This window comes from Poecilia reticulata, chromosome 11, assembly GCF_904066995.2.
Source record: "Poecilia reticulata chromosome 11, P_reticulata-male-v2, whole genome shotgun sequence".
NCBI lineage: Eukaryota > Metazoa > Chordata > Actinopteri > Cyprinodontiformes > Poeciliidae > Poecilia > Poecilia reticulata.
The window spans coordinates 15,668,536-15,685,859 of record NC_088840.1 but is presented as its reverse complement, the minus strand read 5'-3'; positions in this window follow the sequence as shown (position 1 = coordinate 15,685,859).

Sequence of the window (17,324 nt, the reverse complement as noted above, 5' to 3'; positions counted from 1 at the left end):
ATTACTTTTATTAACAAGATTTTGGTCACGTTCAAATTATGTTGTTGTCTCGTTAAGAATTTGAATTTTCTTTTTTGCACACATCTCCAGCCATTAAAAAAAAGCACAGCTGTGGTAACCATCTTTGGCACTTACTTGGTCCTGCAGTCGTCTTTCCAGTGCGGCTCATTCTCTTCAAACGCTCTTATTGTCGAACATGTTAAAATGTTTCACCTCCTGTGCAAATCCAACTTATCATTTCATCACAAATGAACACGTACAGAAGTCGAGGTGTCGATCAGAGCCGAAATAAATCTACACAGAGGTGTCAGACTAATTTCTTCCCGCCGCACTCATCCTGACAGTGAGACAATGTAGCACCTCAAGTTATAGCTTAAAAAAAAAACAGAAGAAGAAGAACTCAGTGGCAGTTTTCAAGAGAAGCTGAAGGCTTAAAACCGCCCGAGACGTCTCATCGTGGACAGAGGGTTGAGAATCCGATTGCTTGTTGACACGTTCGTCCCTGTTGAGATCTGCGAGCAGTCAAAGGCGTCTTGTAAAGTGTTGTGTTACCTGTCAGGAGAAGAGCCTTGTTTCCGAAGATACAGACGCCATAATTCGTCAGGCCAAGGCGGAAGTGCTTGAAGAATGGAGAAGTGACAAAGTGGATTCTTTTGAGAATAATGACGGCTGCCTTCGTTGTGAACGAATGGAGCGCCTTTTAGGATCTATCAAAGTCTCCCTCCTGGCCTGTGGGTGCGAGGTTGCTGCACATCACAGCTCTGTTAAACTATCTTTTTTTTTTAAGAAATTGAGATGTTTACAGTGAGTCTCAAAAGTGTCCACGCTTCGGTGAGCACGCTGGGTTTCTCTGATTTGGAATGAGTGCATCGTTTTCACAATTTTCCTTATGTAAAGCTGAAGTTTATGCTGTAAAATTTTGCCGATTGGCTTTATGCTTTTATGCAAATAATCAACTGTTTTTAATATTATGTTCAGATCATCTTCTCATTAAAGATTTCCAACCTTTTTCCTCTGGAAGTTTACCAGCAGTGAAGACCAAGAGTCCATTTTTTGCAGCAGCTGCTGTTTTTGTAGTTGTGTTTTTGACTATATCCTCTTTCAGGGGAGACTTGCGCTCAACGTGAAACACACATGCATATATAAACGGGGCCTTCTGCCTCCCTTCTGTAATCATTTTTGTCAATCGTCAGTTTTGTCTATTGAAACACACCATCTTGTTGTTTCAAACCCCAAGAAATTGGAATTTGACTCTTGCAATGCCTTTTAAGGCCGTTGAGAAGAGTGTATTATGCAGGACTTAACTTAATTAAACACCTTTTATGTTGTCCTTTCTTTTGAGAGATGCCTGTATCATTTCCAATCAGAAACAATCTTTTGGCTGAATTAAAGCAACATTTAATTTAAATGTAGCTTCAGTGTGAGAAATCTTTGACTTTATGTCTGGTAGCCTCAACAAAATGAATTTTATTTTTATTTTTGAATGGCCAGATCTGAGCACAGAAGTGAGTCTGACAAGGGCTGTGGATGCAAGATGTTGTTTTGACCTGAACCATTTAGATTACTTTTATTAGGCAGAGTGGGCAAATGATGATGATGATGAAATAAGTCCAGCTATGCAACCAGGTTATTTTTTTACACTTCCTCCTTGACGGGTAAGTTGATTTTTTTCAGTTTTATTGTAAAGAATATATCTCACGTTATGCAATCCACGATGGTCTAATATACTTGAAAATCTTCTTTCATTGTTTTTATTTAAACCACACAGACTTTGTTTCCAACTTCTAAATGCCAGTATGCATCTGTGAAGAGACTTCATGTCCTCAGTGTTTGGACATGTGCTATTTAGCACCTCAGAAAAGGGAAAAAGGTTACAGTCTCAGCGCTGTGGTTCCTCCCTCAAATTCCTCATTATTCCGAACTATTTCTGTTTTTTTTTTTTTCCTCTTCTTCTTCTTTTTCTAGTTTGAATGTCAAATGTCGTATTTATTTCATCCGGCGCTGGCTCGAGGAACTACTGTCATGCGGTTGGGATTCAGACTCTCGGACAGTGTGACGAGTCTCATTCACATTCTGTCCAAACCTGACATCATTTGCATGAGAATAAGCCCAAACTCTGCAAACGTGACACGTCCCAGACAGGGGATCACAACTTGGCTGTCATATTAGGCCGGTAAATTCAGGTGACATGGATCCTGTGTCCTCATCTGGGCCAACCTGACAGTGGTTCATGTTCCCCACTGTCTTTTTGTGCAGGGCTTTGTGAGTGAGCTGGAAGGGGGGAGGGGGGGGGGGGTTGCTTTTAATCAGCATGACGAAACCTGCCACCCCCCTGCACACACATGCATACAGGAGAGTGGGCATACGCTGAGGGGGCAGTGGGCTGGCCGTTATGCCATCATTAGTCCAAACCTACACGGCAAGCTTCTGACACATGTCGAAGGAGCTTCATTCGACCTACAGAAGGCGCATACGCATTATGCAAAGGCAGCAGTGTCTATGAGCAGCACGACTGTCACTGCTTGAAGAACTGAGAGTAGGAGCAGGGGGGCTGGGGGGGGGGGGGGTAAGAGAGAGGGGAGGAACAGGAGTGAGACAAGCTGCAAATCAATAAGAGAAACGGAGGAAGTCGTGATTACCTGAATAAATATATTAGTCTGTGAAGGAAGACGGAGAAAAACGAGTTCATTACGAAACTTTTTCTTTTTTTTTTTCTTTTGCTCTACACTCAGATCGAGGGCTTTGATGTTCCGGTTTTCAGGAGACCACAGTGTTTCTTCTTCACCTGTGCCTTCTGGCATTTTAATGACTTACTCTGAGTTGGACTTGGTTCAGTTTAGACACTGTGGGGGAATGTGTCATTACTGATCAAGTTCTGCAGTGCTGTCATGGCAGTGTGGTGGACTACATCCTCCCTACCTGCTTAGACCACTAAAGGCCTCACAGTGTGCGAGTTATTTGAAGTTTGAGTTCTGGATTTTAGTCTGCGGTAGATCCACAGAGATGGATAGCACAGTGTAAATGTGGTCAGTTTTATAGTGCATGCAGGTCATTTAATGCATGTTAATCACAGTGTTCATTCACTTCCTCGCTTTACCCTGCACATGGAGGATTTTCTTCTCATTTTGACTAAAAGGATTTTTAAGGTTTTTAAATAACCTAAAAATATTTATACTTTTTAATCTTACATTTTTGCTAGTTTCATACATATATACTGTTTGATTTATTAAAAAAAGGGGTAAACCGGATCCAGAACTCTGTAAATTTGAGTCTTCACCATCATTTTTGAGTTTATATAAGAGGAACTAATAACCCACTTTGAGTCCAAAGTGATGGGTAAAGTCGTTTTTGCAAGTCCAAGGAGGAAATCCTGCTTTCGTTGCCCACGTCAATACGATGATGTAGCACCAGACCCTGCCAGTCCTTTGTCACTTGGGCACTGCAATCTTTCTCTGTCAGTTGCCAGTAATAAAGGACTGAGATCCAGTTTTTCCAATAAAGCTAAATGCACATGGTCCAATAGCTCATGAATATGAATATACTTATAAATAGACAAGATGAGGAGGCGGATGAATGTTGGCCTGTCACTTTTGTCTTGCCTAACATCTCCACTGAGGGTGAGCCATGTCCTGGATCTGTTAACACAACCGGCTCCCTGGAAAAGCCAGAAGAGGCTTCCCTCTTTCCGTCTTTTGCTACTCGGTTAAGGACACGGCAGCGCAATGTATTAGTGTTTAATTTTTTTTTTTCCAGCCCCAAAATTAAGCCACTATCATTAGGATGAGTTTGACATCTCGTTAATTAACAGTTATCCAACAATCATGATCACAGTAGGAGTGAGAGTGACAGAGGAATGACAGGAGGGCGGCGGAGGAGCCGTGAGACGGAGACAAGTGTGGACTTTGTGCAAAACTGCATTAATATGATGAGTTAGTTAAATGAGCCAAACACACCCAAACAGCTGTTTTCACAGAAAGGGCCAACTGTATCTGAGTAGATCTAATCTGAGACCATTAGCAGTCAACTATAGAGATGTTTATCACATTACATAAGGCCTAATGCTGCTAAAAGCACAGCACTGTTCAACAAATTAGTACAGTACATATGCATTCTTAAAAGATTTCCCATTTACAGTGCTGTGAGAAAGTATTTTCCCTTCTCCGATTTTCTCCATTTTTGCTTTATTGTCACAATTACATGTTTCAGATCATCATAGAAATTCCAATATCTGGCAAAATGATCATTTCATCCAAGAGGGAATAAAAAGGTATTCAAATCAACCTGGCCTGATGTGAAAAAGTAATTTTCCTTACACCTCGTCAATGATTCTGCTACTCTTGGCTGCTGCAGCCAGTATCAAGGTTTTATAATTGCTAACAAGTCTTTTTACCCTGTGGAATGACTTGTGTCCAATCTCATTTGCAGAATTGGGTCCATCCATCCATTCATCAATCCTAAACGTCACTTTCAGTGTGAACAAACTGCTTAAGGTAAGGTCAGTGCATGTCAAGTAAGTTTAAGCTCTAGTTTAGGGATTCTTTCATAGATGCTGCCCAGACTTTTTACCAAAGCTGGATCATGAACACTGCTCCTAACCGAGCCAAATAACACCTGAAGGGCTTTAAATTTTTGCCCTGGGTTTTTTTTATTTTTTGCGACCTTCTCACTGAGCCATGAACATACTTTTAGAGCAGTTTTGGTAGGCAGGCCCCTCCAGTAAACCTTCACATCAGTTGTGTGTTTCTCCATCCAGGATTTTGGCTTTCACTGTGGTTCTCTGGTGTTCCAAACCTGTAAAAATCCCTTCGATTTTGTGTTTCATCTGTTCTTGATTTTGTTTTTTTTGTTGGGCTTCAGGGAACAATGTGTTCCTTTGGATCTTTTAAACCTCTATTAAATGTTAAAAATGTTCTATCAAAGTGAATTCCTGATTCTTCATGTCAAACATTTGGGTGTAGCTATTGAGATTGAACACAACTTTCCAAAGAACTTTGTTAATTCGTAATTTAATAAGAGGGCATATCTATTTTCAAATTGGTTTGCTTGGTTTCCTCCCACACCGTCTCAGCTAAAATTTATTTGTTTGATCTGAAACATTTATCGCTGAAAAATAAACTAAAACAGAAGAGTGCTCCTTCTTTTTTCACAGCACTGATGTAATCATGTGAACAGAATTGGGAACCAGAATTGAATTTACTTCAAATGTGCATTCAAGAAAAGTCGACTTACTCTTAGTTTATCTCATGTTTACTCAAAAACAAACATCTCCATGGTAAATTAACATGTACCAGTCACAATAACAGCCAAAAGACAAATAATAGCAGGTTAAACTGGGCTTCAAGAAGCAACCTGCAGTCTCCTACTTTACAGGCACACCAGCTATAGTAGTAAGACAGCGTTGCTTAAATAAGAGGAATGTTATTTTAGTTTCCACATCGGAACAAGCTAGTTTTTCAATCTTGTAAGGGAGGCAAAGTGTAATAGCCTTCTATCAGCCAGTTGATTGGCAGTGTACAGCAATGTGTGGAGAAGGGTCAATGCTGCATTACTCCATGCTCCATAAAATCATAAATCACTCCGGCACTTTGCCTGGCTTCTTATTGAAATGACCTTAAACTGCAAGTATGATGGTACGATGGAAATATTTGATGGGTTTTAAATCCAAGTGTTTAAAATACCATAACTGACTACAGCCTACAGTACTTGCTGCTGTTGTCGTAGCTAAAGATGTACGTATTTTTAAGCTTACATTTTAAATCCCAATGTCAGGTTAGCCCACTGTGCTAATGGAAAGGCCAGAAGCCTATTATTTAGTGATGGAAGATGGACGGAGTGTTGCGTATATTATGTTGGAAAAAGGAAACATTTAATCTCGACTTTATTTGATGCTTTGTCTTACTTAGATGTTTATCTAATAAACAAAGCGAAATTGTAATTCCATGTTTTAGCAAATAGATATTGGGCTTCACCACTATTAGTAAAAGTTTTTCTTGAAAATCCTTGTTTAAACTTGTTCGACTACTTGAAGTGCCAAAACTGGGAGTTTATTGTGAATTTACCTGTTGTTGCGTGATTTGAAGCCTCCGTTTCAGGCTGTCTTTTAGGGAAACTACACGCACAGCTCTTGTCATACCTTTCTAACACGCAACGCAAAGGCGCCGCACTGCTTTGTTTGTCGAGATCCCCACCAAACTCACTTCTCCAGCTCCCAGTTTAACTCCCACACTGTCACTATCCGGCTCGCCTCTCCACAGCCGTGGGAGTATTAACGCATGACATCTACAATGGCCCTAACACAACACGCCGAGATTGAGTTCCTCATGCTGCCTTGTGCGCGTCACTTCTTACCTTCACTCCGAGTTAAGCCAACACCGCGGCTGGGAAAGAGATGTGACAAAACCAGGGGGAAGGGAAGTGGGAAAATAAGGCAGAGCCAAAGCCGATCTGCCACTCAGCTGCGGGCGTTTTGACAATCATAGGCTGTCATCACTTTCTGATCAGACCTGTCAGCAAGAAATGCGGCGACACGACAGCACTGCTGCGGAAGGAACATCCGCCTGCCCACCTCTCCCTTTCCCATCCCCACCAGCCCTCCTTACTGCACACAGATATTCAGAGTTGTGTTATTTATGTACACACATATCACAAAGAGACATGCAAACACATCAGATATGTCAGGAAGGGGGAATAAAACAGGTTTGGTAGCATGCTATAGAGTCAATTAGCTGCGCTCTACCGAGACGGGGAGAGTCCAAAAAAGGCAGCATGCAGTGAATTCTTAGACTGACGGATGAGGAAGTTAAAGTCCTTCAGAAAATCCTGGATGAATAATTTTAAGTCTGACTGAAAGTAAAAGAAAGATTCTGGTCAAACTATGGCGCTCGTCCATCTCCCCCCTCCCAAAAACTAACAGATTAAGACAAACAAAATCAAAGGCACAGCGTCTGTTGCTAAAAAAAAAAAAAGAAAGAAAAAATTAAATAAAAACTATGGCAACCGAGAAACAAAATGGAGCCAAAACTGTGAGAGTCCCATTCAACAGATCCAATTATTATTCTTTGTCCAAACAGAGAAAAACAAGAAACAGAGAGATGAAATAACATCTGTCATGTCATCTGAGCCTGACTGCCAGTCAGAGGAGCCAAGCTGCCATCTGCGGGAGTGATGGAAATAGAAGGGGATCTTAAAAGCATTTTTTGTTTGAATTATTTAAAGACACAAAGTGGTGGGAGGATAGCTTCTCACTTGCTTCCACAATTTTGAGGCAAGTCGGTCAGTTTTTCCTTTCTATTGTAGTAAGATACCATTTTAATCTGAGATAGTTTGAACAAATGCAGCCCCATGGGGTGGAGTTGTCTACTGTACACACTGCATCATCTTTTCATAAGATGACAGTCTGATTGTGTTTCTTGTCAAAACAAATTTTCAAAAGCGCCACAAGAGTAAAAACACATGACTGATACTCATCTAACTCTGTTAGCTCATCCATCCAACCAACCATCTCCATTTCACATCCTGGGGGATCACAAGGCGTCCTCCAAAGTGAAAGTATCTCTGAACCTTAAAATTAAGTTCTCCTGATCAGATGCTTGAAGCATCTAAATTGTAACTCCACTCTAAACCCTCTAGTGATCTTCACTCTAAGGTTGAGTCTAGTTACCCCAAATAGTAAAATTCACTTCACCATTTTTCATCTGGGATCTTTCTGTCTTGATCCATATCCGATGATCACAAGTGAGGATTTAAATATGGATGAGCCATCTTCAGTTTTTACCACAGCAATGCTCACATTACTTGAGGTTTCAATCTGGAAATACATTTCTTGCTCCTTGTTCGTCAGCACCCACTGACGAACAATACACCAAGAAACTTCAACTTGAGGCAGAGATTTATCCCCAGTAATTCATGCACACTGTGGGTATTGGCATACAGAATGCATATTATCCACAGTAAGTAAGGCTAAGACCTTGGATTTCTCAAAGTAGGTACCCTCATCTCTAATTATATACAATAGGATCCTTGTCATGAATGCAATAAACATGTCAGTGATAATGAGTTTAAACCTGGTATTCCTGAAAAAACATCCCCAGCTTTCCACAGTCCATCGGCAAGCCTCACAAAATTCCTCAAGGAACATGGCTGTAAACCTTCCCCTCGTCTACAAAAGCGCTGGTGGAGTGGACTACCAAACTCTCAGCAGCCCCTCAGCACTACAGTGAGGATAAAGATCCGGTCCAATTTTTCTCAGCAAAGACAAAAGCCACACCTCTCCGCCTGGATCCAAAATGTAATAATTGGTCAGAGCCAAATGTCCAACACCCTAAAGCAAGTGTTATTCTTTGATAGTTGAAGGATGGTCCTTGGTCACCCTTTCCAGAGATGAGGTTAAGATGAGGTGTGTCCAAGATCTCCAGTGTAACTTTGTAGAGTCATGTCTACCACAATATCTCTACAAAGTCAAGAGCTTTCTTCATCTTGGGATGAATCTCATCCACCCCTTGGTCCCCGTCAATAGAGGCTTTTTAAAAATTTCAGCAAATTTTCCCATGGTAATAGACTTAACTTCACTTGAGTTCTCAGAATCTGCCTACCTTGGACACGATGATGGGGCTGAGGGGATCTTCAAAGTGCTCATTACAATGGTTGTTTGGGTTTGCAGATCCCTCCAATGCCAAACACAGTTTGTTCATCTAGCTGTGATTGTTGTGAAGCACTTTGGTCAGTTGATGTAGTTGTAAATGTCCTACATAAATAAGTTTTGACTTTATTTAACTTGACTGATTGATTTTCTGGTTTATAAATCTTTGTTTTGTAGTGATCACAATCACTTTTTGATCATTGTTATTTTTGTAAATTGTTGACCAAAAGTATAATGTGACGAAGACAAAAGCATTAATTATAATGTTCTTTCGCTGTTAAACCTCCAGCTCTGTAAACAGTGTTTGTATTCGTCAGTTTTGCGGCGCATATCAATTTAACGGACAAAGCGTCTGCCAAAACTAAGTGCTGTTTTCTTCAAAGCTGTGATGACTCAAAGGGCGTCTGTGTCCAAACCGTCCTGTTCATTAGCTGTACATCTGTCGCTGCTGCGGATTACGTAATGGACAGCTGGACCGACAGCTGTCAGTTTCACCCCTGTGATGTTAAAAAAAATATCTCTGTCTGAAATCAAATTAATTTGATCACTTGTGAAACTCTGTGCCTCTGCACTGTGACTTTCTATGCAACTGTGTCATAATCTGTTGAGTTGGAATTTGATCATACTAAGCTGAAGGGTAAAGATGATCTTAAAACTGAACTTTCAGGATAATATAAACTGGAGCCAAAATTATTTGTACTTCAAGCTTTCAATCTTTGTACAATAAAATGTCTGAGAAAATAAAGTTTGCTAGCCTCCCACATGGACCCTGTAGGGATAATCAAGTATAGGCAATGGATAGATGGATGATATGATTCTGTTCTTGCAGATTGTTCTTGACCTATATTCTGGGCAGAGCTCTATCCTAATGTGTTGTCTGAAAAACATTGTCCGAAGGGTCAGAAATTTGAAGTGGCTGTGGTTTCTACCATGCCAAATGCTGGAATAGGAAGAACCTATGAGTACAAATTAAATGTCCAACCACAAATAACTTTGTTCTTTGCACCTTAAGGGACAAAGATCTGTGTTTTGCAGTTAGACCTTTTTTCCTGGGTAAGAATTAGATGGACATTTAAGCTTCTCTTATCAATTGAAATAACATAACTTTAACGCAGACTAATCGATATACTAATGTTAGGTTAATTTTCCAAAAGTTTGTTTCATCAGTGTAGAGTTCCCATTGATTTACACACCTGTTTGCATCTGGACACAAAGCACAGCGTGTCTAGGTAGTATAGTTCTATGCGGACGCAGCTTTCGTCGAGCTCATTTGTTTGTCGTCCTCATCAAGCTGCTGGTCATCAGAGCAGATGGAGTGGATGGTCAAATTGTGTCACGGGTAAGGCAATGCTAACAAACCTCCCTCTAGTTTCTGTCACCCTCTGAAGGAACCACCTTCTGAAAAATGAGCGACCTAAGAGGGGAAAAAACAAAACAGCAATACAACTTGCCGCTATGATCTAAATCAGAGACTCACAAGCTTTTGTCTCGTTCTTTTTGTTTGTTTTTGTTCCCGGCGCTAACAGCAAAACAAACACGCAAATCACGGCTCCCACAACCTCGCGGCTGACTGTTAGCCTTCATTTCGTTCCTTCTTCATTCCTCTTCCTCCCACTCAAGCGTCTCTCTGACACGCATCAAGCCTCGCGCTGTTTGATGATCCCCGAGTTAAGTGCTCGGCGGCAGCTGAGGACGTTTTGTTTGCGGCGTCTCGCTGTGTCAAGGTGCTCGCGGATATTAAGTGTTTGCTACGCGGAGACTAATTAAAAAAAAAAAAAAAAAAAAAGGTGCATTTCAAAAAGCGGTAAATGAATATGCAAATATTGTGAGTCTGTGCCTCCTCTTCTGAAGTGGTGATAACAATGTGGCTCTAAGCTCTCCTCTTAACTGTAATTTTCTTGATCCACCGTGACAAACAAACAGAAACGATAATCCTATTATTATTTTTTTTAAATGGCACAGTTTTGTTTTCTCAAGGCAGCTGACGAGAGCGAGCTTGTTTTTATGTTCTGTTTTCTTCACCACCACTGACACAACTTGAAATCAATTTCATCCCTTTCTGTTTCAGTATATATGTTTTTGTGTGTGTGTGTGTGTGTGTGTTTTTTTTTTAAAAAAAAGAGAAATTCACTCTTTGTCTTCATTCTGTGATGTGTGCACTTGCACCGGACAAATAAGGGGAGCACAGTGTTCTCCTTCAGGGCAGAATTTCCTCTAAGTAGCTTAGCATCACAGTAGGTTATTTGTTGCCATTTTTCTTTCTTGTTCTGACAAAGATATGCCCATTTGTTTTGGAAGGCTTTTGCTAACCTTGACATTTAAAGTTTTTTGTTTGTCTTTTTTTTTTTTTTTAATAAAACATGTAAGTATCTTAGAGAAATTGTTTCGGGGGATTTATTCACACACCGCACTTTGCTTTATTGGAATCATACATAGCAAGGATTCTGTTTAGAGCAGACAAGAAAGTCAAACCGAATATAACTCAGGCCGTGTAACACTTTGCAGTCAGGAATGTGCAACATGCATCAGCAGCTTGGTAATATGTATTGCTTTTGAGCACGTCTTGGCAGTAAAGGTTCTGCTAATGCAGAACAACTGCACTGTCTGAGAAGCCGGTTCTGTTTGCTCCCTTTAGGGGTCGCCACAGCAGATCACCTGGCCTCATCTCAGCCTGTCTCTAGCATCCTCCTCTAAACACATTCATCCATGAACCTTCTGTTGTTTCTTTTCCTCCGTATGGACTGCTCAATATTTAACATCCTGTGTCCAATATGTACACTGTCTTTCCTCTGCACATGTAGCATCTCGCCTCTCCCAACTGCGTGGAGCCTCAACTGTCTCATGAAAATACACATTTATTATCATTTCTTAGAAGATTTACATGAAAACCACCTCCAGGTCAGACTACTTTTTTATGCCAAATTCTTTATAAAATTACAGTGTGTGTCACTGGCAAATTATCTCTAAACAAGAGGGATATTTGTAGGAAGGAAAATTCAGAAGTAATGCAGCAATAGAGCCACCATCGCTCCATGTTGTCTATACCTGCTTATTGTTGTATGACCTCCAGGAGCGCTGGTGCCCGTCTCCACCAGTCATTGACCGAGAGTCGGTGTCCCCAGTCCATCACAGGACAACAGAGTGCACAAAAACACAAACAGTGCTATCAACTAGGGCTGTTGTAAACGATTATTTTAGTAATCGAGTAATCTATAGATTAATCGAGTAATCGGATAAAAACAATTATGAAATAAAATATTGGTAAATCTTCCATAACACCAGTGTTACTATCGGATATCAACATCAGTCTATTTTTTCCACATTTGAGCTTCCCTACCAGTTACTTTTTTGTAGACCGGGGGAGCAATACGGGATATTTACGGCTCCTCCGTTCAGAAACTCATCTACCAGCCATGTTCCGCCTCCCGTTTGTTCAGACCGGGATGATATAAGTTTATTGTGCGGTTCGTCCGTAAAGCTGCACGCGGGCCGAACTTGAAGATTGGACGTTATGCCGCTAACACGTAGCTTCCGTCAACAACTCAGAGGCGGAAGTCGGAGCTCCGCTCAACGCAAATAATGTTCCGGCTGAAACACGGTGCGCTAAATGATAAAACATAAATTAACGAAGCTTCGAGGCAGGTCGATTTTCCTCGAGGAATTTTAATAATCGAGGTACTCGAATCACTCGAGGAATCGTTTCAGCCCTACTATCAACTGCTTCACCGCAGATCTAAGCTGTAATATTATACACACAAGCAGTACTAAACGCATAGATGGCGCCCGTAGTGTCTTTTTTGAAAGGCTCCAACCAAGACACAGTTACACAAAGAAGCACCAGGTCAGAGACACTTGCAGAAAAGAAACAAAGAAAAAATAAAGTCAGTTCCATAAGGATAAAGTTAATCTTTTTATTTTATTAATTTTTTTTATTAACCCCTTGACATGCAGCGGAACGCCCACAGGCCATTTTCCAGGCATATTTTCTGGGTTAAGGGTTAAAATACAAATGCTTAACAATTGTCACTATCCTGGAATGTTTGGGTTTTGGTTGTAGTTTGTCTTTGTACTTTTTCATTTCCTTGTTTATATCCAGACAGGTCTTGTCATATTCTATTCAGTTCCCTGTATTTATTATTGCTAAAAAGCTGTTACGCATCAGTGTATTTATTTTCTTAGTTTGTACTTGTGTTCCGCTCCTGTTACATTTGAACGCATTTTCTTAGATTATTACCAGGCATTCCCCCTTTTGGTTTGAAGATCCTTTCAGTGTTTGGTTCAGCTCCCTCTGTGCTAATTAGTCTTCTCTCCTCAGTTCCCCTGCTTTCCTCCAGCCACAGCTGCACCACATTTCCCCTGATTAGCTCATCTGGTTCTTTGTCTCTCTCCGCCCTGCGTCTTTATGTAAGCGCCTCGTTTTTCATTGTTGTTCACTGGTCCTTGTGTTGCCCTGCTGATGTTTCTGAAACAGTTTTTCTTTGTTGTTTTTTTCCCCTTTTAGTTCTTTGAGTCATTCTTCTCACTTTTACTTCAGACTGTTTCTGCACTTGGGTCTTACACCTAATCATGACAACAGTTATGTTAAAAAAAAATTACAAAAGGAGTTAAAATAAAAAAAACGGATCCAAAGTAAGTTCTTCCGATCAGATTTCACCTGCTTGAACATGCCAGGAAACATTATAGAACCTGAGCAAATTACACATTAAAATTTCAAAAAGTTCTGAGAATGCTTTGAAACAGCCAGTGTTTCTGTAGGAAAGTATAAATCTGACACGATTCTGACAGTCACCTTTGGATCTGCTGGGTTTGTACAAATGGCTATTCGTGTTTGGATTCGTGTTGGATGCTCTGACATGTGACACCACATCCAGAGATCAGCCTCCATGTCTCGTTCTGACAGCTGCTGATATTCAGGACAGTTGTAGTTCGTAGCATCCAAATGGGTTTTCTCTCTGGGTTAAAGGAGCCAGGATGAGTAGCGAGTATCTTTTAAGATTTTGACATTTTCAAGTAACAAAGCAGTGTAAAGTTGAGCATTATTTTACTAATTTAAATCAAAACTTAGACGGAGATTTAATTTTATGACTGTGTAAAAAGTTGCAGCAGGTTTGACAGCTTCTTCAGGTATTAGCAACTTTTTGTACTTAAAAAAAATGCATTAAGCTCAAAGTTAAGAGCTAAAAGTGCAACATATGCAGAATGTGTTGGCTTGACACGTTGAAGAAACAATTTTGGCACGGCTGCCAATTTACTCTGACGACAACCTATGGCACATTCATTTCCCTAACTAATACCTGAACTAAATGCCTTACTCTTCTTGAACCTCAAAGGCTTATAAAGTGCATTATTATATTATTTTCCGTACTGTGCTCTGTAATCAGTAAATGGCAGTGTTTAAGAAAACGAGTCAAATTGAGTGCTTAGGATCACAATGTAGGAGTTTATTAAAAAAAAAAAAAAAGAAACCTTCTCCTGTTGAAATGAAGAAAAGTCAACATGTAATTATTGTGGAAGTGTTTGTTTGAATTTTAGTCGACAGAAGTATTTAAGAGTCTGAGCCAAATCCTTATGCAGTCTCCCTTGAACCCGACAGAAGACACCGAGACCCCTTTAATCTTGGCGGTAATGCACTGACAAGCCCCTCTGACGCACCTTTCATTTGAAATGTTTTAATGTCTCTTCACATTCTGCTCTTGTCGTCCTTTTTTTTCCTCCCTCTCTCTCTCTCTCTCTCTCTCTCTGTGGCTTCTTCCCTCTCTTCCACCTTCTCTTTGGAGGTAGGCGTTGTCAAGCGTATTACAGGAGGGTGGGGGGAGAAGGTGCTTGAACTAACTTCTGGGGAACATCAGTCCAACTTTAATCAGAATTTCTTCAGCTTTATGGAAAGGTTCATTTATTAAAGTGATGGCATTTGCAGAAAACTGCTTTAACACCTTGAATTCCCGGAGGACGGCAGAACGAGTCACTCTAAGTTTTCCTCTATTAGAAGCGTTCAGCATGGACACAGTGTAAGAAAAGCAGCTTCCTCATGACTTACTGCGAGCCTATGAGACGAGATGGCACGAGAAAGAGATGCAAGAAATACCTCTGCTGTATTTTAGCATCTTGACTTTATTTTGGTTTGTGGCAAAAATAGCCAATAATTTATTGCATTGTGACGTTTTACATATGTGGAAGCATCCTACATAGATCTTTGTGACTATTCTAGTTTTAGATTTAAAGCAGAGTTTCTTCTCCCGTTGATGCTGTATAATGATATTAGACTTTATCAACTGTGATCCTTAATCTCCTGCATTTGTTAATTGGGCCTTCTTAACTGTCTGATGTTTCAGACTCCTGTAAGAGGATTGAAATGCTTCACAAACTGCACGTTTGAGACTGATTTGTCTCAAACTAGACGGGAGAGAGATTTTTGAGGTTTGTTTGGGAGCTATGAGACGAGATGGCATCAAGACTGCTCAGCTCCCCACTGTGTCCACCACGGGGGTCCGCCGCTTACCATATGGACAGGGATTTAGATGTTTTACTGAGATATTTTTGGATTCCTTGTTTAATCTAAAGTTCATCACCGTTTCTGTTTTCTACATGAAGGAGAACGCAAACCTGCAGGACGGGCAGAAACAGACCAGTGGACCAGGAAAATTGGAAACTGCAAACCTGCCTTCTATTAACATGAATTTATCTGTACAAGCTGTATTTTTTTCCATTCCCTGGTATCAGAATTGCACATATATTTGGAGCTGCATTTTAAGTTTCAAATAGAGAATGACATGAACGCTTAGTTGCAAGCGCCACCTGAGCTGACTCAGTCAGAAAAGCAGCCATGGTGACTCTGGAAGAGCTGCTTAAATTTGTAGCTCAGGTAGGAATTTGTCTTCTATAAACTTCACAAAACCCCACAAGTAGCAAGAAGAACACTATTGTTGAAAGAAGTCCTGTTTGCAGTTCGCCTCATGCCATGTTGGCTACATTTCCAGTGTAAATGGTTTGGACGATGTGACCGATGAAACCATAGTCCAACTTCTTGGCATGCATGCAAGCACTATTTATGGAGTGAATCTACACTATACATCATTGTTACACAACATCTTTTTGTCATCAGGAGAAACTGGTCAGAGTTGATGTGAAGATGTATGGAGCTACATACATGGCAATGCTTGAAGAAAATCAACTGGCTGCTAAAGGAAATTCACCTTCAATGACCCCCAAAACATACAGTCATGTTTTTGGGTCGAACATCTCGCAACTCGTTGAGTTGAATAAATCTGTAGACGTTCAAAATCTGTAAAGACTTGAAGCTGGAATTGCAGATCCTAAAACTCAAATAGTGTAACTTTAGCTAATAATCCTCTGTCTGAAACTATAGGCATTTCTGCATTGTTCTGCAGTAGCAGTTTGCTAAAAACCTGAAAAAAAGGGGGAAAAAGTGCAGTTTAAAAGCATTTGAGTTTACCAATTTAAATATTTAGAGGTTTCATTAGTGGAACTCCATCACATACTTGAAGTTGTAAGAATTAAAGTGAAAATGGAGCATGTGTTTTTAGTCCTGATGAGGGCATCGAAAGCTGAAATATTGAATCCTTAATTTCTACAGAAATTATTTTTTGAGATTCATTGTCTCATTTACAAGAGTCCTGTTGGTTACATCACAAACAACATAAAAACAATAATACAATCTACTTATTGCATATAAAATTCAATAGAAATAATTGTAAGCAAAGCAGCTTTGAGTTCATTCTCAATGACCAGTCTGTCTTCTGCGTTTTATCTTCAGGTAGCCGAGAAGCCACACTCACTCTGTGTGGAGCTGAACGGGAAAGTGGCAAGGAAGGGATACTGGCACATCACAGTGAAGCACTAGAAGTACGAGAGGCTGACCTCTGAAAATCTCGACTTGCGGTCACACAATGCATGATTTCCATGCTGATTCTGAAGGTATTGGTCACACAGTTGTCATTTCTTAGTTTCTCATTGAAACAGTATCACATAGTCGGTGTTTCACCTGCATTTCATGAAACTTATCATAAGCAAACATTGTGCCTTTATCTTTGGTGTGAATCAAGGAGTGTAAACCTGCACTCCAAGGCATCATCATTACCGAATGTAAATGGATGCGAATCTGTAGTTTTTGTCTTGGCATTCTGTGTGCATACCGAAACCCAGAACCCACTTTTATGTAAGAACCCACCAACTGAGAAAGACTGACGTAGAGTATAATAATTTTCCTATTAAAATTTCTTTATTACCCATCTTCAAGTTAACGAAACGCTTTAAAGTTCCACCTTGTAGTGCAGCTTTGTCATTAAAAATCATTTAAAAAGTAGATGCATCTTATTCCGGAAATGTTTTCATTTATTAACAACAAAGACTCTTCAAACTGAAACCCACAGAAGCAAATAAGAGCTTTTGTAGCACAAATTGAGAAACTGATGATTAGAATGTAACCACTTTATTTATAATACAAAAAGTTTACTGGGCATTTTAATCCCTGTGCTCTGGTCTCTTTGTTATCACACTCACTCATCTATACCCTATTAATATATTTCACTTCAAAGTCTTGCCTTCTTTTTCTGTGACATTCACACTCCTCCAGGGTCAAACAACATCTCACAGCCTCCGTATCAATTATTAAATATTTTAAGAAGCATCCCACCTCCACCTCTGTCACCCCCCCCAGAGAACGATG